This window comes from Ictalurus punctatus, chromosome 27 (genome assembly GCF_001660625.3).
Source record: "Ictalurus punctatus breed USDA103 chromosome 27, Coco_2.0, whole genome shotgun sequence".
Lineage (NCBI taxonomy): Eukaryota > Metazoa > Chordata > Actinopteri > Siluriformes > Ictaluridae > Ictalurus > Ictalurus punctatus.
Genome location: NC_030442.2, coordinates 11,561,130 through 11,582,513, shown reverse-complemented (window position 1 = coordinate 11,582,513; position 21,384 = coordinate 11,561,130). Strand labels below are relative to the sequence as shown.

The 21,384-nt window shown below is 41.0% G+C and overlaps 1 protein-coding gene across 5 annotated transcripts in view; it reads left to right on the top strand.

Annotated features, from left to right (window-relative positions):
* The first annotated feature begins 14,202 nt into the window (after positions 1-14,202).
* The window catches only part of znf536 (zinc finger protein 536), a 184,382-nt gene continuing 177,200 nt past the window's right edge, over positions 14,203-21,384 (top strand). Inside the window, exons 1-2 of one of the 5 annotated variants that reach the window (XM_017458814.3) lie at positions 14,203-14,554; positions 15,571-15,963. The gene's annotated coding sequence lies outside the window, so the exon portion shown is untranslated. Of the gene's footprint in view, positions 14,555-14,647; positions 15,263-15,570; positions 15,964-21,384 lie in introns of those variants that run through there. The other 4 variants (XM_053676486.1, XM_017458813.3, XM_017458816.3 and 1 more) reach the window with 4 other exon arrangements.

The window sequence follows — 21,384 nt, the reverse complement described above, 5'->3', positions numbered from 1 at the left end:
TTTTATGTAATGTCTCCGCCCCTGTCTTGTTATTGGCTGTCTCCCTCATGTGTCATCATTATTCATAGCTGTTTATGTTTTACCTTTGATTTCGTTGTATATTTAAACCCCCAGGTGTCTTTGTTCTGTGCGAAGTACTGTGCTTTCGCAGAGTCATACTAAGCCTTTGTTCTTTGTCCTCATTTCCCCGGTTTTTGATCCTGCCCTTATTTCCTTGTTATTCGTCTATGCCCAGTTTATGCCCTTTTGTAGATCACCTGACCCACGGTTGTTTTTGCCCACGATTCTGTCTATCGATTTGGATTTGTCTGCCTGTATCTTTAATAAAAGCTTGAACTGTATTTGCATCAGTCTCCATCCCTGATTACATGACAGATGTGTTATTGGGAAAGAATCCTCTTTGTGGTAGTAACTCTCTTTTGTATTGGGCTGCATCACACAATCTGTCATGGATGATTTTCCTGTAACAGTATGCTTATTTCTAGGCAAAACAGTTTGGAGGGTTATTAAGGATCTGCTGCGCTGTACTAGTCTGTATTTGCTATGATGATCTAACTATCTACCTTCTTATTAAAAGCATCCAGTCTAGTTTGACTTCACCGTCTTGATACTTTTGTTCAAGTTCAGTAGTAAAACTACCACGTGTGTGATCCGACAGCACCCTGGCAGTTAAGTTGAACATTATCTCATCTCCCAGCCTGTGCTGTGTGTCAGTCACCGTTCTCTCCTCAACCTGACAACATCTCCAACAAGCACTCGCAAATTCACCTTCAAACATGCCATCATTCTCGTCTGATCACGAGAGGACGCTCCTTGCTCCAAAAGCATTTTAATTTCATCTGCACATGACAGGTATTTACAGATTCATGAGAATTCAAATATTCCAAATAAAATGTAGCAAACAGGGAGGGGGGGCAGGCAGAACCATGAAAACACATCAGATTTATTCTCCCTGTCTTGTTTACTGGGCCACGGTACACTGGATGCAAACAGAATGCAAATTTATTTGATTGAATCAGGTGATGCAGAGGTAATTGTATTTGAAGAAATGTCCAAGACTTTTTTTCCCCTGCTTTATCATTATCAGTGGGGGGTTTTCTTTATGAAATCTGTTTTAAACAAAAGCTATCATCGCTCGCAAGCCTTCTGATCCTCCTTTGTCACTTGCGGATGTGGATGCGTCTTTAATTTCCTTTCAATTAAAAGTAAATATGCGGTTTTCTTTTGTTTTCCCCCACTGTGAAATCTAAACAAGAGGAGTCAACACAAGCAGACAGGTGAAGAATATTCATTTTGTTGCTGCCTGATTCAACAGGCTCTGATGTTCTTCGGCTTTTTTCCCTGTCCATCACAGTAGGTGGCTACAGACTGGAATCTTCTTCTGAGCCATACGAGAACAACTGTTTACGTTTAAAAAAAAAAAAAAAAAAAACAACTCTGTCAGTGGGACGGATATAGATCTAACTTTTGTATCTCACACGTCATAACTGTGTCCTTACCAACAAACACTGAGCCAGGTTTAACTTGAAAGTGAGCGACGAGTCTAGCCTTAATCCTTAAGCTAGAATTACAAATGTGTTTCTTTTCCTCATCTTGCTTAGTGCTCAGGTATCATATCAGTATTGAATGATGTTACAGTGGCTGTGGCAGCACCCAGGACTGTTGAGTGTGTTGTTTTTGACTTCAGTGCTGGAGCAGATCACTCAAGTACATAATAGAGGAATTATGAATGTGTCAATCATTCTCTGAGCCAGCATCTTTAAAGCCCTCTCAGTGTCAACAGCACAACAACTTCAGCGACAGCCCTCGTATACCCCTCACCACTCCCTCAAAGGCTTTTAAAAGTGCTTATTAGCTTAGTTGATATATGATATAAGACACTTGTGTTTCAGTAGAGACAAATATGAATAAATAATGCTTATGTAAACCTTGATCACGGTTGTTTTGCTGTAAAAGTATTCATGTTTCCAAATATACTGCATGTCCCACTCTAAATCAGTCTCTCTAAATGCATCTTCGGTTCTCTCCAACCAAAACAACAACCATATTCAATTTTCTAATTTTGCATGAGGAAGGACACTAGTTCAACTTAAGTAATACTGAATCAAGGGCTTGATTAAATTTCAGTGATGTCATTACGGGGTCACATTTCAATGTGTAATATAATATAAATTCAGTTACAGCCTCTACCCTCCTGAGCAGGGTCATCTATGCCTCTGCTCTTATGTTTCTATGTTTGCCCACACCAACTTGATGATGGATAGCCTCGTATCAGCCCGATGCTTCAGTGCCCCTTTAATATAACCCCGTTGGCACTGTGATGAGAAGAAGGTGAGTCACTGTAAGTCGGCCAGGTCTTTCTATACTTACACCTCAGAAATAAGTGATACAAATATTGGGCCTGATTTACCTGATTTAGTAAAGTGGTGTGCAAATATTTTCATCGGCCAAACCAAACAAAAAAATTCTGCTAAATTTCCCAAATGGAAACATTGATTTTCTTTGTCATCACGTGTGTATGTTGGTAAATGCCAATCATCCATAAATTACCAAGTCTTCATGACACAGATAATTTGCATTAAGCGACGCACACAAAAACTCCTAAGGCAAAGCTCCTCCTAAGAGCGCCATGTGCAAATTTTTTTCCGCAATAAAGCGCAAGCACTGACCCATCCTAACGTTTCCTCCTTTTATTTCTTTTGTCTTAATTGAATATCTAGAGTTATTTGACTGAAGACTCAGAAGTATTTGCCTATTTTTTGCCTATTCTTTGACTGTTTTCTTCTAGAGTTTATATGTAGTGTTTTATATCATTTTTAAGCACAGAGAGGTTGAAGACGCACACAAACCTGTTGCTGAAGGATTTATGATTGGTGTATCACACAGATTCCCAGCCCTAACCCTACAGGTCCTGCCTGTCCTGCACATTTTAGTGTTTTCCCTACTCTAACACACCTGATTCAACGAATCAGCTTCCTGAGATCAAATACACAAATAAGCAGGGGAAAAATGCCAAAATGTGGAAGACTCCAGGACTGGGGTTCAACCATTTTCAACCATATTACTGCTATAAAATGTGAATTCACAAGTGAATTAGCAAGGGGATGTTTTTTTCCCCCATAAAGTCACTGATTTCTGCAACAAGATACAATTTAAAGTAAGTCTTTATGCCAAGAGATTTCTGTTTTATTTTAGATTTCTTTCTTTCGTGTCAGTTTCCAAAAGTTTTCCTTAAATTCATATGTGCAATTGAAATAAATACAATATGTATCTTGACCATGTACTCGGCATATATAATAGCCCTAACTTATAGCCCATTTACATTGCTGACTCTCTTTATATATAAATGTACACAAACTCACACAAGCTTTCATGGTATACAATTTTTTTCCGGCCAAACATCTGGATTTTAATGAATGCCACATTTCTTGTGTAAATGCTCTTGTGAATGATTACACTTACATTTGTTTGTATCCAGTTTGATAACTGAGGCCCAGTATGCAGATTTCTTTCTTCTATCAAGTTGATTGCTTATGCTCAGCTTAAGGCCTTTGCTCAGTGACCTCTGATCTGAGGTCAAAGGACAAACCTGAACTACTTTTTACATCTATAACATCTTCACCTCTGCACTCTATCTCTGCCCTCCACCCTTCATATCTTTTGTAGCCCAAGTTTAGTGAAGTTCCTCCCTCTTGTGTGGTGTGGTTTTGTTTTTCTGACCCTGTGCTCTCTGAAGAATTTTAAACAACACACTCCTGAATCAGGCTTGTTTTCAGCACGGCCTCATGTAAAATGGATAGAGGTGGCACATTTATTGAAGTTTGATTTAAAGTGAGGGGCAAAAAAAAAAAAAAAAAAGAGATCTTGTCATAAATTATTTTGCTCATACCCAGCCTTGCCAATGTATGTAGGATTGTTAAATAATGCATCAGCCATCTCGTAATTAGGACAACAATGGTCTTTTACCGCTTCAAGAAAACTCGGCTCGTGTTTTTTCCCCCCTCCTTTTTCTTTTTAAATGAATGCCGAAGACACCTGAGTGATCTTCACAACACATTTCCCCCTCTGTGTAAATGGTAGACAGTGTTTTAAATTCATATTTCAGTCTAAATGATATAGGTTATCATTCCAGTGCTCATTATCATTTAGATGCAAAATAAGCAACAGTAATGTGTCCTGGAATGCAAACCACCAGCCTAATGTTACTCCCAATAATGTACACGCATATTTGTCTCAGGCAGTGATTACTGTGGGCCACGTAGCACGCAGAGTGATTCTAATGCAATGTGACAAAGTATAAGGGCACAGTTAAAGAGAGGAAAAGAGAGCGAGTGAATTAATTATATATCAGTTCATTTTTTTGCCACAGATAACACCTTTAGAGGAAGTGCCCAGGTGCATTAATAACCTGACAGGACGAATGGGCGATCTCCCGCATCGACCCATTATAGCACATTTATCAGCGACCTGCGCACTTCGTGTGACTAGAGCTAAAAGTCCAGGAAAGTGTGTTTAGACAAAGACAAAGGCATCTCCTGCCTACGGAAACCCCTTGTGCTATCGAAAGCTACCAATGTGAACTGGATATTAAATATCCTTTATCTTAAATTTCCCTTTCAGCCTCGAGTAAGCTGATATCTCCCCGTGCCTCTCCTTCATATTGCTCTATTGCTGTAATAAATACATTGATATCAATGAGCTAAGATTGTTCCAGCCTGGCAAGATCACACACACCCGTTAATAATGCACAATGTTATATTTGTGTACTATATAAAGCAAGAGATGTAGAAGAGGTTTGCCATTCATGGTCATTGTTGCGGTGAAGCAGTGAAGTGCATGAGTCCAGAGGGCTATGCAGGCCATCTGGTGTTCCCAAGAGAGCTGGCTCACCTGTATTTGGTCTCTCTAGTCTTTCTCTAGTCTCATCTCAGAGCTCTCGTTACTTTATAGGAGGCATAGTAAGAGCAAGACAGGAGCTCCCTTTGGCTTTAGATCTCTCTTGGGTCCAGAGGCTTGAGTTGATGAATTTAACCTGCGTGGAGTATGTTCATATTCCCTGCATGCTTTTATGCTGCTCTTCACATTTATAAGAAGAAGCAGAAACCTCTAAAGCTTTACACCGTGTTTAAACACTTAGGGTCCACTGGGACAACAGATCTCTCTTCTTCCTTCAACTCCTCATTCCTCATTACCCTGGAGTTTTCCCTTGTTATTGCTTGCTTGTTGGGTTTTGCACTCTTTACAAGCATGACTGGTGGTATAAAATATCAAGTTCTACCATTCCACCATCTTATTACCACACACTCTGTAGTTAGTGTCATTGTGAGGTCAGATGAGGTCCTGTTAAAGATCTTCAGCATTCTTCTGCTTTCATATGGACTCAAAGCTTGGAAAGCTACACAGACGCTCGCATTAGAATGAGACAGTTTTGGTGCACCTGCCTAAACTGCATGGGGAAGAGTAGCAGGGATGTATGTGATGACAGTCACACCAGGTTTGTAACCACTCTAAGATAAGGGATGCAAATGCTACAGCATCCATAACAAAATGGCGGGGCGGGCTGGAGGAAATATGAGAAGCCAGCTCATAACTCTCTTATTATGAATAGCCCCAAACGAAAGGTCATGGCCATGACAACCGCATGATGGATGTCAGTGGTGCCCAATTAAATCTCTCTAAAAAAGGAGCCTCCTAGCGCTCCATTCCCTTATTAAATATGAAAGAGCTAAATCAAAAGTCAGGAGCATGGGTGTTGCTTCCTCATCTGCTTTTGGACAACCACCAAGCCAACAGTGAATTATTCATAATGTTGATAAGAGGGTCAGTAACATAACAAATCCTCATTATTAATGTCCGTAGCTGAGCTCAAAGGTCACTGACCAACTTTGGCTGATGTACCAACTTCTGACAGACACAGAAGACGACGTCACTGAGCGACTATACACCGAGCGACTATACACCGAGCTTCTGATTCAAGACGCTTTCTTTTCCTCGATGACAATCTGCAAAAGGATGATTATTGGTCCTGCTTTAATGCTGCCTTAAAAACATTCATGCTTTATTATTGCAAAACTGAAATATTCATTTATGAGGCTTTCTGAAGGCTTTGTCTGGTGGAATGCTGGAGCTGACGCGAGTGTGGACTTCAGGAGTGGATCTGGCTGTCTCGCTTTAAGCTTGTCAAGACAGAAGAACTTGTTAGTCTGGCAGCTTGACCACATAAAACTAAGATAAATGTTCATCATCAGAGACTTAAAAAAAAAAGAGTCTACCTCTTGCTGAACTTATGCCACTCTTTTTTGCCTTGTATATGCAGTCTGAAATTATGGATGAAGATAATAATAATAATGTCATTTTGCACCGGAATCTCTGTCATTATCTGCTGTAGAGTGCTTCTAATTGATATCTCTGCAGAGATAATGATTACAATGCCCTCCAGGAAGGTATTATTGCAATATTAACCTTTGTATATACTTTTATGCAGAAGACTGTGGCACATTAAATGATCTGTAAATCTTACTTCTGCACTAATGCCATCACAAAAGAATGGCGTTTCGGAGGCGTTGCCCTTTAGCTGATTAAGTGCGTCCAGTGGTTTTGGTCAGTGGCGAGAAATTGATGACTGCGCGATGCAATTTCTGAGGCTTCTTTCCTTTACTTGGGGGAAAGATCGCCAGCGGAAAGCGGCTGAGCGTTTTATCTTCAGTCGCTTTACAGGAGTGGACATCACATGGACAGGGCAGTCTGTTGTGGAAAAAAAGAGAAAGAGAGAAAGTCGCTATTTTCGGGTCGCAACATTGTCTGGGAGATAATTGGGGCCTGCCACGGTTACCATCCCCACGCCTTGGCAGTGGAGGCTTGACATTGTTGTGACACTGGCTGGCAACGTTTGGGTGATGCAGGACAAACGCTGGGGGGGATGTTGTGGACCGACCCACTGTGCAGAGAGAAGGCATGGCACATGCAGCTGAGATGAGAGAGAAAGAGATGCAATAGTCTATTTATGTAGTTTAGTGTTATCTGTCTTGATATTTACTGTAAAAAAAAATTTAAAAAACGACTGAGGAGAGCACACAGATTTAACGATTAAGAGGTAGAAACAGACTTGCGCCCCAGAGATCCCAGTGCACAGCCAGTAAGAACAAGTACATATCTTCTGCTGACATACGGCAAATGAAAACAAATTAATTCAGGGAAGAATGCTGTGAATGTGTTTGAAAGCAAGAGTGAAAGAGAGATAGGGAGGGGGGAAAAGAAAGGGGATTGTGTTTCCATGTGCAGACAGAGAGAAAGGGAGTAGTGGCATGGTTAGTGACACAGAAAACACATACAAAATACAAACTCAGGGCTCAGGAAATGATAGTGACCTCAGAATGAATCACCTCTGCTCCTCTGGACAAGTCTCCTTTGATTACTATCATGCAGTTCTCACTGCAGCCTCTATGCAGTGTCTCTTCGAATCCCTAAACCCGAGCGCACGCTGCATATTTCGGCCTCGCTCCTTTTCCATGTCCCTACAATAGGAGGGCCCGTGCCTTTACCGTTCATATTCATGTGTAATTCTGGGACCGTTTTCTGTTTGAATGTTTATGTCATGTGCAAAGAGAAAAACTCTCTCATATGAAGACTGAAGACTCACCTCTTCACTCACATCCATTCACTCGTTCGTGATTCATCTCCGGTAACTGTTTAGTCAGGGTCGTTGTACTGTGGATATGGAGCCTGTCGCGGGAATACTGGGCACAAGGCAGGCTAGAACGCCAGTCCATCTCAGGGCTCCATGCACATACATTCACACACTGAATTGCAATTTAGTGTAACCCGTACTGGCTACTGGAAACCCATGTGAACATTTGGAGAGCATGCACTAAAGTTCTGCACAGAGAGTACCCCAAGCTCAGGATCAAACCAGACACCCTCAAGCTCTGAGCGACCGACGATATCTGCTGTGCAACTGTGTCATCGCACTTAGAAAAATATATATACAGACTCTACATATACATTTCAATGAGCCTGTGCCCATTGTAGCCTCAGATTCCTGTTCTTGGATGACATGAGTGGACTCGGACCTGGGTTAGGGTTAGGGTTAGGGCTTCTGCTGTTGTATCTCATCTTCCTTTAACTCAAGGTTCAATGTTTTGTACATTATGAGATGCGTAAAGGTTGTAAAGAGTGGTTATTTGAGTTACTGTAGCCTTCCTGTCAGCTTGAACCAGTCTGGCCATACTCCTCTGACCTCTCTCATCAACAATGGGTTTTCACCTGCACTGTCACTCACTGGATGTTATTTTTTATACCATATTGTGTAAACTCGAGAGATCACTAGGGCAGCTGTGGTTCACGTGGTAGAGCGGGTTGTCCACTAATCGTAGGGTTGGTGGTTCGATTCCCGGCCCACATGACTCCACATGCCGAAGTGTCCTTGGGCAAGACACTGAACCCCAAGTTGCTCCCGATGGCAAGTTAACGCCTTGCATGGCAGCTCTGCTACCATTGGTGTGTGAGTGTGTGTGTGTGAATGGGTGAATGAGACACAGTGTAAAGTGCTTTGGATAAAAGCACTATATAAGTGCAGACCATTTACCGTTTACCACTATGTGTGAAAATCGCAGGAGATTTAGCCGTTTAAACCAACAAGCACGCCACTCACTCCTATATGGGGTTTTAGTCTGGGTATTCTTAGACCATAGACTGTTTGCATTAGCACGAGGAAATCTTTTTTGACAGTCACTTCAAGTCACTTTAATTCTGCCCATAAGAGCGTCTGTTAAACGTTAATGATCTGGATTTATTTTCCCGTCACACCAACGTGGCCTCTTTAAAAAAATTCCATTGTTTGTCCAAGGATGGGTGACGACCTAGAAAGATTCCTGCATAGACTTTGTGTTAGTTGTTTCATACTTCTACCACAAGGTCACAGTTTTGCCCAGATAACAAACATAATTCTAAGGTGAGGGAAGACAATGCTGCGAACACTTAAAGCACCGGCACCATGTGCAGATGTACCGTGTTGCATTTTCATCACAAAACAAGACATTCCTCTTTTCATTTGTCCTCACGCATTGTTCGACGCAGCTCCTGAGCTGACATTAACCTACTAAAGCAGGCCTTTGTTCTGGGTAACTGGAGAGCATTACTAAGTGTACACAGAGGTTAGTGTGACTGAGGAGCTTGTGCGGTGTGGCCGTGCCTTGCACTTTATGCGCTGCCTGATCCACAACAATAGGACAAAATGCTTAAAGTGGCTATGACACATTGGCCTTTTAATTCACATTGATTCACTTTTGGGATAGATACCAGTTGGCAAAGTAAAAAAGCGTTATTTGTTGTTTACATCAGTCCCTGTTTAGATCAGTTTAGAAAAAAAAAAAAAAAAAAAAGAATGTTAAAAAGAAAGAATCTGAACCTTTTTTTTCAGAAGTGTACTTATGTAATTGTTGCTCTAGCGGCGAAAGGAAACTGAAGCTGCGGTTGCTTAAATGCTTCTAAATGTGTTAGACGCTATGCACAGGATACAGGAAGCCACAAATAACTTAATGCAGTGACTGAAGTCCTGCTCTGGAGTGTAAGTGTAGTTTGACCATTAAACAAAGACTGAGGGAGAGGAGCAAAGAGGCACGCATGTCCAGTGGAAGTCATCGATGGTCTGCAAGGTTCTAATTATGTGCTAATAGCCACTGAGGAGGTCATTTGGAGCCATTAGTAAGCGCCTGTAGGTAGTTAACGGCCCACAGCATAACCCAGGCTCCTTAATGCTCCCACAGAGGCCGTTAGCTCTCTGTCACCAAACGACAGACGCCTCATTACCGCGATTAGAAACCAATTGATAGGTAATAGTAAAATATGATGGCTCCGAAATAAGAATGGATATGGGCACTACAGTGATGTTTCAGAGAGTGTTTCCATGAGGCTGTTCGGCGGCTTACATGCCTCTTTAAAGTGGATGTCAAGGAGAAAAGAGAGAGTTCGTGTTTTAAAGGCTTAGGAGTCAGGGCCTCGTGTCAAAATGTACTATTTTTGAGTCCTGAGACAGATCAAGAGAAGCCAAAGTTCTAATGAAGCATACGAGACTCTGATTAGGCAGCAGAAGCCTTCCCATGCTAATTGTGGTGTTTGGTTTGTTTTTGTTTGTTTGCTCTCTTCTCGCTCATGTGGAGAGCGTTTCTTTTAGTCACATTCACACACACACACACACACACACACACACACACACACACACACCCACACACCCACACACACACAGTGGCTTCTTTTACTAAGAGATAGAAACTTGATGGACTTTTCAAAATAGCCCGGATATTTTAAGCATGCCGTAATCGTTATTAAATGCCGTATGCTGAATGTTGTTAGTAATCAATTTGAGTCAGATGTTTTACATTTACTATTTTTTCCTTTTTTTTTTCTTTTCTTTTTTATTTTTTTTTATTTTTGCCAGACCAGACATTGATTCAGATGATTTAAATTAGCATTTGTCCAGTTATCAGTCATAGACATTATACACCTCCTTCCGTTCATCAAAGGCAGACACAGATGTGGTCTGAAGAATAAACTGAGAAACCGACTCCGACTCGTACGCTCACATCACACCAAGATGATGAAAACCTAGAACCCAGCTCTAAATATTTGCCTCTGCAGTATTTTGTTGAATCATCGTTAGGCTGTTGTCCAAACATATATCCGTTCATAATCAGAAGAGAAGGATACTGGGGTTCGGATAGCTTTATGGAAAGCGCACATAAGGGGCCATGTATCAAATACTGATGAAAGTGTATGGAATAAATATACCGCGCTTTGTGTTTGTTATGGTAGTGCTCCTATTTAGTTGATGTCACACTTGAAAGGGTAATTGATGCAATATTTAAGTGCAAGTTTAAAAGTTTAGAGTCACATAGGGTTCAGAAAATCAAAATTGTTTGAAATCGTGCTCACACCCTTCTCATTAAATCAGTCACTGTGATACTTTGAGAACATTTCTTCATCAAAGACCTGGAACAGATTATGTGCGATTTAAAAAGTGATGCATTTTTCTCTTTCTTTCTTTTATTTATGAGAAAACCATTCTGGTGTATTTGTATGAAGATATAAACTATCAGCCTGGTTTTGAGCTGAAATGCTTATGCACACACACACACACACACACACACACACACACACACACACACACACACGCAGGGGTTTATGGGCAAGTCTCCTCCTTTGAGAAGATATAAAAGGACTTGTTGCTTTGTTGGAAATGACATTTGTTTGAATGTTTAGTGTAAATTTTTTTTTTCTAAATAGCTATACCCAAGGTGCCAAGTCCATAGAGAGAGGCCTGAAGGAATAGCATCTTCATTTCTTTGAGAAGTGAACAGTGGTGTGTCTGTTTTTGAGGCTTGCCGTCTTGGACGTGTCCCAAGCATGTTGGAGAGATGAGCCCGTCATGACAGAGTTTTGAGACTTTATGACAACCATGACCATTTTGTTAGACCCACAGTATGCCATCCTTCAATCAGTGTCATTAGCCTCAGTCAAAGCCAAAGAAGAGTGTGTTATTGCAGTAGATATATAACATAAAGCTAGGAGATAAAATTTATGTCAGTGCCATATACAGTACATGCGACATTACTGTGGAGTTAAAGAAATGAAATCGATTTTCAAACTTTGACTGCAAAAAGGTTCAACGTTGTAATGTCTTGCATACTATGTTATTGTGTAAAATCAGTCCACATTTAGATTTTTCTGTTTGATAATGCATGCAGACGAATTGTTCTTTTCACTTAGCCTGCTGTCCTTAGTAGGTTCATGCTCTATACGCTAAAAAGAAGTTCTCTTTCAGGCATATTGTCCTGATTTTTATGCAGGCGATAAACCTTTAAACTATGTTGAATTTAAATAAATATTATATTTATAAATAGGCCAATTATAGTTTTTGAAAGTATTTCTGTTTTTTATTTATTTATTTTTTTAAAATCTTCTACTCAAATGAATAGACAATAAAAAATCAGTAGGCTGAAGAATCAGTTTCTCTTCTGCACCTGTTGCAGAGGAGGAATCCTGTGTGCTGAACATTTCTGCACATGACTAGGACGCCCTTTTGATTCTTCATACGTCCTGATATTTGCAGAGACAAAAAGTGATCAATCTGAAATGCTGACCTTCCAAACCCAAGGGTCAATGTGACGAGTTTGCATTTATTTTTTATGTCTTTTCTTTTTTTTTTTTTTATAGATCTAAAATCTATAAGGATGGCATTAGCTGAGCAAAGGCAATGAATCCAAATTTGTTTGCATAAACATGAGACGCAAAAGGAAACACATGTTGCATAAGTAAATTAACAGATGTAACAGTGAGGGTTTATTTTTATTTACATTTATTTTATTGTTTTAAAAAATTACCAAAAAATTTCAATTACAATTGCGCAAAAAAATAAATAAATAAATAAATAAAACTTGGTTAGGCCCCTTTTTATAGGACGTACACCACGTCCTGTATGGTTATAAATTTGCATGTTGAAGTCCATATGGCAACTTCCTTTTTGACCTGCTTTCCCATCGCAGGCGCTTTGTCTGGCCTGTCACCGATAAAGAATCACTTGACTTTGCTCTAACAAGTTCAAAAGAAGCCGAGAACGCGCTGCTGATCCATGGAGAATGGAGCAAAGGAGCACCCCTACTGCTCCCACTATCACTCCCATAGAGATAGTGATATTATTGATGGGATGGTTATGCTAATTTCTTTAGAGACAAACTTTTATTTTGGAATTTGTTCAAAAAAAAAGGAATTTCATACACATCAAACTGGAAAATGCAGGCAGAATTCCTAACCATTAAAGGGGGCAGCATGAGAATCTGATTTTCATAGTGAATAATGAATGTGCTATCTTTAAAAAAAAGTATGTTTTGTCTGGAAAGAACGCCCGGGGGTGTTAATAATTATTGATGCTCCTTTTCAGAGAACTCGAGGTATATATGCTGAGTTGCCAGTTTATTCATAATTGTATAAGTGTACTTAATAAACTAGCATTTTAGTATATAAATACAGTATACAGTACGTGTGTGTACACAGTGAGTTACTTGGTGTAAATCCAGGCATATAAGCGTGTGTGTGTGTGTGTGTGTGTGTGTGTGTGTGTGTGTGTGTGTGTGTGTGTATGTATGTATGTATGTTTGGGATAAAAGATGATAAAATAAAACACTTAAAACTTTAAAACCCTGCAAATATAAATAACCCAATATAATTAAACATATGTGTAAGAAATCTCAGCAACATTTCTACGGTGAATGAGTGATGTGCCTCAGCAGATATAGTGTGCTCATACTATATAAAATACCCAGTTTGTAACCAGATAACTGTTCATAATCAGTTCCATTGTTCTATGATCAGTTGTGTAAGCACCGGATCAGAAACATCATACGTATATACATCAGGATATAAAGTGAAGACGAAATTATAAAGGAAAGTCAGTACATAGGATTGCATCAGGACTATCTCGTGGGTGTTTTGGGGGGGCACAGAGGACAAGGAGGCCTCTATCTACATGAATTATAAAGTTCGTCAGACTGAATGTCTGTGCAACTAATGTTAGGCAACTGTTTGCCCCATCCCCCTCCCCCCACCTCTTCCATAACCTATTCACCTCCTAATCCTTTCCGATTGCAAGATATTTTGAATAATTAATCAATCATTGGCTGAAAATCACCCATCACTGTCCTTTCCCCCTATTGTCCAGCTTTCTTTATACCCGTGTCTGCTATCACCCTCACAAAGTCCCATGCACTACGAAACCACCAGTCCACCCACCAGAGCATTTGATACTTTATATATTATTCTTATTCTAATTATTATTATAATAATAATAATAATTATTATTATTTATTTATTTATTTATTTATTTATTTATTTTTTCTTCAAAACCTTTTTCCCATAATTACACCATCATCATTATATAATCTTACAACAAAGACCCCATTGAAACAGCAGCTTTTGTCAACTCTGGGACACTGAATGTATTATTATATGAGCTATAGAAGCACAATCTATCCCAGCATCCTCATCACCATCCTCATCCTCCTGAGCGCTGTCCTGTCTCTGAAGTTCAGCCTAAAACTTTTCTGCTCTCATCCAAGTCCCTTTTATAAAGTCAAATCCCCCACCCCCCCACCCCCCCATCTGCTTGTACCTTTGGTCTATGTGGAGCGTTTCCTTTATTGTTAAAGAGCAGAATGAGGCTTTGGTGCTTCTGCGCCCCGCCGAGTGCCAATTTAATATAATATTTACGCATAGACGTGCTTTTGATCCGTCTGGTTTAAAAAGCGCTCCTTAGCACCGTGTCAGAATATTAATTCTCATCAGGGAGGGTGGGAAAAAAAAAAATCTCAACCCGCGCTGTGCGTCCGTAATGCTGCGACTGGCAACATAACTGCCTTATTTACATTAAACACGCCGCAAGGTTACAGTGCAGCGGAGCGCCGCGCTTTATCACTCCGGACTTCTCTGACTGATGCTCGCCTTTCCGCTCCTTTACACTCCCCTGGACTTTTTTCTTTTGGACTTGGGACACTTCTCCGGAAAGGTAAAAACATCTCTCTCTCTCTCTCTATTAAAAAAATATACAGATAATAATTTCTTTTTTGAGCAATACCGGCTATACGCACAGTATTATTTCTAATACGACGGAGCCAATTAAGCGGCGTGTGAACAAACAAGAGCGCCGATGTGACGCGGGTTTAATAAGAGTCTTTACCGCGGGACAGTCGGGGTCAATAAGAGGCTGCGATGTAGCAAATGTTCTCCTTCACGTTGAGGGGATTAGAGATTATTTCCAGAGCAGTGGTGTCGCGTTGTCCGCGGGTTCGCCTTTTAGACCCGTCGGAGTCGAGCGAAGCGAATTACACGACAATGGAGAGCTGCTCCTAAACGGCACGGCGCGGTTCACCTACCAGACAGGGGGAGCGCAAGGCGAGAGATGGAAATGTCTTGCGATGCCGGGTGACTGGTATCAATGAACGCGTTGTTACACAGAAAAAAAAGAGAGAAACAGATAAATAGTTAATCAAATAAAGAGCGATTTAAGAAATAAATAAATAATACAATCCGGTGTGAAGCGTGCGGAGCTGTGGGATAGGGATCCCGGAGGCGGACGCTCCTAACAGGTCCAGAGCGCACTTTTCTCCCCCTCTTTTCGGCTCAGAAGTGATCGCAGGTCAATCATGTGGGCCGCGCTTCAACATTCAGACAAGACGAGCTTCACGCAGCGCACGAGTTTCTTTCAGATATAAAGGTAAGAAGTGAAGCGCTTTAAGATTCGGGATGCTTTTGTGCGTTTTTGTGGTGCGAAGTGCAGGCTCAGTGTGTGTGCGTGCCGCGGCTGTGCCGTTATGTTTCAGTCCTCCTGTTTATATGATTAAATAAGGCGCAGGATAATGAAATATATCTAACAGCGAGGAGGCTTTAGTGCGCGTTGGTCAAAGAGGAGACTCGAATCGAAAGCGACCGGACTTTTTTTTTTCTTTTTCTTTTCTTCTCTTCTTGATCATGCTCGTGAACTTGAACATGATAAACGTGATCTCTTTGGTTTTATTTTTCTAGTCCGTGCTTCATGACTGTCTGACGCGCAATGGTGATGAAAGGCAGGCTGTGCGTAAAAGTAACGCGCCCTCCACTTTACTACTGCTGACCGGCTGGATGTGACCAAGCTGAGGACAAGAAGGAAACAAACAAACAAACAAACAAAAACTTTTTTCCCCCCCTTTTTTCCTGCCGAGTCTCTGCTCTAAACTTTCTCGCTCCGCGTTTCCGTGTGGAGTTTGGGCGAAGCTTCATACAGATCTCGGGGGAGCTCAGGCTTGAAGTTGTCGTGTGTTCAAACTTTGTGCGCTGGATTTGCCGGTGAGACCTGCCATTTTGTGCTCGGATCGAGCCGCTCAGGAACATTATGCTCGGAGGGACGTGATGATGATGATGGCATTCAACAACCGAGGGGTAAATGTCATAGGAGGCTTTAACAATCCCTTTTCTATCTAAAGAAAACCTGCACGTATTGGCAGAAAATGGAGATTTTAACGACTGTCGAGGGCGTAGTCGCTTTGGGAAATAACGCATTTTTACGAGAAAAACAGAAAGTTGCGAGGCTTGTAAGAGAGAGACAGAAGGAGAGAGATAGACACACAGAGAGAGAGAGAGAGAGAGACAGAGAGAGAGAGAGAGAGAGAGAGAGACGAGAACTGCCATGTTAACAACATGAAATATGACATTTAAGTATACAAGGGCGGTAAAGGTTTTCTGACCTCATAAATTTTCTAGACATTATTATATATTTAGAATAAGTCATCCCCATGCTTTGACTCATCCATTTTGAATTGCTTAAAAAACTGTATCAGAATTAAGATAAGTAGAATAAAGTACGCAACACCGGCTTGCTGTTTTTTATTTATTTATTTATTTATTTATTTTTTATTTATTTATTTTTAAATCAAATGCACTGCATTAGGATTTTGTCAAATAGGCTCCAGCAAAGTCTTTCTAAATACCTAGAAAAGCAACAATGTCCGATAGGTCCATCAGTCTAACTGCAGGTGTCTCCTTCTGTCCTCACTGAGTTTTTAAAGGAGACAGCAGACCATTAAAAAAAAAAAAAAAAAAAAAAAAAAAAAGATAGATAGAAAGAGATGTGACCCTAACAAATGGAAAGCTGCAGTGCATTAGAATTCAGGGAGCAATTTTATAAACGCCTTTTTAATCACGTGTCATTGCCCATGACTTTATTTTTCAGTTTTAAATTTGACATTTTATTTTGTTATGGCATATCCCAATAAGTTGAAACGAGGTAACATACACCCCCCCCACCTCCGTCCCTCCCTCCCTCCCCCTCTCAACCAACCACCAACATTCCTTATTAAAGCTAAGGGTCAGGAACAGGTTGTGCAGAAACACAGTGTAAGTAAGACACCAGCATTGTTAAATTGTATTTGAGAAAGATATTATGTGTGTAATAGTGTCTGGGCGTAGACATTTTTTCTGCGCTCAGCTTTTCATTTTTTTTTTTTTTTTTTAGATTTGACATGCAGTCTGCTCACACGCTTCAAACCTCTAGTATTACACCCCATACATATGTGGGGTCAGCTTTAATGTGCCCCCGAAATGTGGTGTTTGGGACTAAACATGAATTAAAAAAATTAGGCAAATTATTAACAGGATGTCTTATGATCATTTATTTTGAGTAGCATAAAGGAAAAAAAAATATTCAGGAAAACCTAGCGTGTGTATGTGGAAGTCTATATGAATTGAGTTATAGGCTGTAATTTGTGCAATTATTATAACGTATTTCATAGCACACTGTTCATTTTTTAAAACTCTGAGATGAATGATATTTTAATGCATTTGTTCTCTTATCATTAAACTTTTTTAGAGAAAGCCATACCCTGTGATTAAAAATGTATACGACTAATTAGTAAAAAATGTTACTAAATATACTTGACTAATTAACTTAAAAATATGAATATATTATACACTAGCAATAACTGTATATTTTTTACTCCAACGTCACTAAGTTTTAGCGTATCGTCCGTCGTGCTGTTATCGTTCAAATATCAGCTACTTCTTTTTTTTTTTTTGAAAAAAAGAAATACTCAAGTCATTGAAATTCAGCGAAGGATGAAGCGTTATGAAGACTCTTGTGAAAATGCTCTGCCAATAGATCCGATAGCAGTTCGACAGGGCTAAACAGCCCAAGCCAATCCTGTCAAAATGTCTCCTCCCTGGTGTCTCCGTTCTCATTTACATATGCGTCTTGTGCTCGTTCGGCAGGCAGAGTGGCGTGTTGCGTGGTGGAACTTGGCAGCAGCCGGGAAAACCAGTGTGTCCCCCGGTTTGCTCGGTGTGTGGAGGTGTGTGCTCATCCCTGCCTGGTGCCATGGCTCGTGGCTGAGCAGGGGGCAAGAGCAAGGCCGAATGACCTGCTCTCATCACTCCCCCCTCCGTCTCGCTCTCTCTCGATCTCTCCAGGGCTGTCAGTCTCCGGCTCAGCCGACTGGATCCAGGCTGGAGCCTTGGAGACGTGATCAAACAGCCATTCCACACTTAAATGCTTCTCTGCTCCTTTTAATTGGAGGAAATTGTCTTCCAGATGCCCGGGCCTTAGTCAGGCTGCTCTGGGGGGTGGTGGTAGTGGTGGTGTGGCAGCAAGACCGGGACGATTAGGTATTAATTGATATGTGCTGTGGAGACCCCCCCTCCTCTGTGGCTCGGAACACTAAGGCCTTTCCCCCGAGTGGCAACAGAATCCCTACAAACCCAGAGAGCTGTGTTTATTTATTTGGGGTGCTTGCACGGTGCTCGCGGGCTAACACGCTGGCATTAGTCTGTGCTGAGGCTTGTTAATAACCTTGATGAGCAAGGATAAGTTAAATATAGGGGGAAAGGGTAATATATTATCCCTAATCACAATAACAGTGTGAAATCAGTGTAGATGGAACAGTTTAATGGTAAGACTATTTCAGTTGTATATAGATCATATGCTTGACATCATTGTTCAAATTGATTGATCTTTGTAAATAGTTTTTTTATAGGTAGGTAGGTCGGTTATTATTATTATTATTATTATTATTATTATTATTATTATTATTGTTGTTTTTGTGTTCAGTGAGATTTTTTCTTTTTTTTTAACTCACCAAATATTTTTCCTCTTCAAAGTTTCTTCTATTGCTGTCATGTTATAAGTCAGGGTGTGGCAACACAATAATCTGTACCAGAAATCCTTGTAGCATTGTCCCACCATCACACATTTAAACTGCAGTGCCTTACGTTACTCTTTAGGCCTGTCTTTTTGAATTGATTAAGCTTGTAAGACCCATCATTCAATATCTGTCATGCAGTGCAGAAGACGCAGTTCATCATGTCATCGCACGCAACATACAAATGGGAGTTAGTTTGTGACTACTGACAGTTGTCAACTTTTGTCTTTAGCAAATAATTATAGTCGAAAGAAGAACATTTAATGCTCTGCATGTCATTTATTGTCATTTATAGTTGAGTGCTGATTTGTTAGACGTTCTGTATGTGAGAGAGAGTGAGTGAGTGAGTGAGAGAGTGAGAGAGAGAGTGAGAGAGAGAGAGGGCTAAAGAGTGGAAGTTTTTTGAACAGGCTAATCACAGACATCAGTGTGTGATCTAAGAATAAAGAGTGCCCTGACAGATGAGGTGGTGACGAATGAGCTTGTCTCTACTGCCTCGTGCCAGGGTGCCACCAGAAGGAGCGTCTGTCTGTCTGCCGGGGTAGAGAGAGAGAGAAAGAGGGAGAAAGAGAGAGAGATACAAGGGGTCTAAGATAATACAGTGTTCTCTACCCAACCCTGAGGCACTTTCCATGAGGAAAATCTATCGAGTAATGCTGCTTTCAGTAATACTGAGAAGTGCAGAATAAGCGTGCATCAGAGTAAAACCTAACTTGAGTGCAGATGACAGAGCTGAACAGATGTGTGCAGATGCTTTTTATTCAAGCATGTTTTTTTTCTTCACTCCTTTGGGACGCTTGCAGAGGGAATGATTGGGCATAAGTTTCTAGCTTTCTTTCCGTCTTTCTTTGAGATTCTTGGGAATAGGTTTATCACATAGACAATACGCACACGATGCAGTTAAATAACGACCTTACATACCAACCGAACCTCGTCTCTCAGTGAAGAGCCCAGCAACTGGTTGTTGCTATGATTGATTCTTCTTAAGTGCCACTTCTTGGAAGGAAAAACATTCAAGCACATAACACCCTTTGATCACACAATATTATGAGGAATGTGAGCATTACATTGTAAAGCCTTATGAACTTCATGATAGGGACATTCTTGAAGCATGACCTAATGCTGTTTTTGGGGGTGGGTGTTATAAGCACACTTTTATTTGATCTGGGAAAGTGACCTAAAACGAATGAAGTTCAATTGCAGCGCTTCTCCATCTGGCCTGTTTATGAGGAGGTGTGGTTTGGAGGTGCGTCCTCATGGCCTGAGAGAGAACGCTCAGCCCCTCTGCTCAATAGTAGACCATGTCGAGTCGCTCGGGTACACAGCCTTGAGACAGACAGTCGGAAAGCCTCAGCTTTGGCCTTGCCCTTTAAGCCAATGACAGCCTTCTAATCACTCCACCATCGCTCTCCATCTGCTTTTATTTTATTATTATTATTTTTTGTAAGATGTTTGAGGATATCTGCTCTTAAATTTACAGGACATTTTTGGGACGATTAATAAAAATGTTGCTCTGTGCTGAGTGCAGGGTGAGGGGATGATCTGCTGCTGAGCTGTCGAACAGCACAAAATTACAGCCATGTCATCTCACCAGACAAGGGCTTTGTGCAACCAGGCAACTGTCTGTCAATCACCGGGTCTAAGCACATAGCGTCATCCTTGTTTGAATTCTTTTCAGAGCTTTTTAAATGCCGAGAAATACCAGCAAGGCCACAGATAGTGCTAGATTCCTCCGATGGCTCAGTGGGATAGTTGAGACAAACAGATATCTATGGTACGAAGTGTCCCAAGATAATTAGAGGATTTAATGATGCCTGTTCTCAAGCTGTTTCCGGGTCACGACCTTAGAGGGTGGGCCACTAGAGAGGGTCCCCCTTGAGGGATCTGGGTAAGATGGCTGCCAGCAGAGAGTAAAGAGGGCCCCTGCACCTTTAATTATGATCAAGAGGTTTCCTCCAAAGGACGGCAAGAGTGCAGTTATGTTGCCTCGTAAATCTGCCCCTGATGCCGTATATTGTGTTGAACTATTACTGTACACTATTATACTGCATATTCAACCGGCTCTTCAGGACTTGATTTGCATAATTGGATCTTTAATGAAACTTGCCTTGTGGAACAAAAAATATAGAGGAGAGGAGGGGAAGAAAAAGAAGAAAAAAAACACATTTTGGATTGATAGGCAAACCACAGTGATTATTTATCAGGAAGAAGTTTAACATGGTTTTGAAAAAGCAAAAAAAACAAACAAAACAGGAATACAGTAACCTGCTGTACCTATGCTCTTTTCTCACACATGCGCACACACACACACACACACACACACACACACACACACACACACACACACACACACACACACATCAATGGCCGTGCTACAAATAGGATGAGAAGTGCTTCTGAAAGCTGTACATTCCCAGCCAGGTCTCGCGGGTTATTACTACAATAGCTGGATTTCTTTAGCCTGGGGGATTTTAGGTTTGCTGTCTCCACTCATTCTCTCGACTTGTTACTCGAGGAAGATGGGCCCTTTGTAGGGGAACACGTGTCGCTCGCCTGTTGGAATTCCACCACCGCAAATATTTTGACAATTCCTAATCGTGAGCAGGCAGATTTTAAACGGGGCGCCGAGTGGATCCAGGCTGTTTGAATTGAACGTGTTACGTCCGGCCTT